Source organism: Eriocheir sinensis, chromosome 21 (genome assembly GCF_024679095.1).
Source record: "Eriocheir sinensis breed Jianghai 21 chromosome 21, ASM2467909v1, whole genome shotgun sequence".
Classification (NCBI taxonomy): domain Eukaryota; kingdom Metazoa; phylum Arthropoda; class Malacostraca; order Decapoda; family Varunidae; genus Eriocheir; species Eriocheir sinensis.
Genome location: NC_066529.1, coordinates 18,241,436 through 18,242,485, shown reverse-complemented (window position 1 = coordinate 18,242,485; position 1,050 = coordinate 18,241,436). Strand labels below are relative to the sequence as shown.

Genomic DNA, 1,050 nt, shown 5'->3' with positions numbered 1-1,050 from the left:
TCTCTCTCTCTCTCTCTCTCATTCAGTATCTTCCCAAAAACTTGAATGAACCCTCGCCGCGCCGTGTCCTGCTCTCGGCTGTCTCTCTCTCTCCCTCACCTCTTCCCAGCATCATGTCCTAATCCTACTCATCTCCCTCGCCCCAGCATCCCACTCCTCATTGCCTACCCCCGGCCGCCCCTCAACCCCCACGAAGGGTTTTTATACTTTAAGGTTCAGCAAACAGCGTACAATAGCGGCATTAACGCCCTGTTTGGGTATATATCCAAAGTCATAACGTAGCGGAGCAGCCAAGTATAATGAGGGGAGCCCTGCCAGACACACGACGCATCGCTCGAGTCTGTCATGTCCCCCGTCAAACACATGTTATCCTGGGCATGAATTCCTATCCCATAGTGACTCTCTTATTACATTGTACGTATACGCACCCTAAATTCACTTAGAGGCGTGGGTGTAAAAGTTTAGATGAATCTGTCAGGTGAGTACGAAAGGTTTTCCGATTTCGCAGGGAGGGTGACGCCGCGGGCCGTTCTACTCGTCACTCGCCGTGCTGTAACTTTATCCTCTGTTTCAAAGTTCACGCTCTCCACCGCCCTCCTCCTCCTCCTCTTCCTTGGCTACTTGCAGGTAAGGACCACACTGCCGATACAAATACCCCGTGGTGACGCAGTGCTGGGGCGGCCGCGAGCTTGGCAGGCACGGTAGCTAAGCGAGGGGGTGCGAGGAACACGAGTATTTCTTTAGAGTGCCTCCTTCTATAACAACCTTCCCAAGAGAGTGCCAAGTGCGGGGTGGGATGGGATGAGGTTGGGCCGCCACACTGACACTCATCCTATCTAGTGTGCCTGCCGTGTGCTTTAAATACAGTCTTGACACACACACACACACACACACACACACACACACAGGAGCGACGCGGCGTTGTGATAGGACGTGATAGCGTGCGTCCCTTGGCTTCGAGTACATCCCGCGGCAGCTTCGAGATTCCCAATTAACATCATATCGCTGGCTAGGCATTATGGGGATCAAGGAGAGAGAGAGAGAGAGAGA

At 53.1% G+C, this 1,050-nt stretch overlaps 1 protein-coding gene across 1 annotated transcript in view; it reads left to right on the top strand.

Annotated features, from left to right (window-relative positions):
* The first annotated feature begins 497 nt into the window (after positions 1–497).
* LOC127001785 (hematopoietic prostaglandin D synthase-like) overlaps positions 498–1,050 on the top strand; it is a 110,110-nt gene continuing 109,557 nt past the window's right edge. Inside the window, exon 1 of the mRNA XM_050866944.1 lies at positions 498–627. The gene's annotated coding sequence lies outside the window, so the exon portion shown is untranslated. The remainder of the gene's footprint in view (positions 628–1,050) is intronic.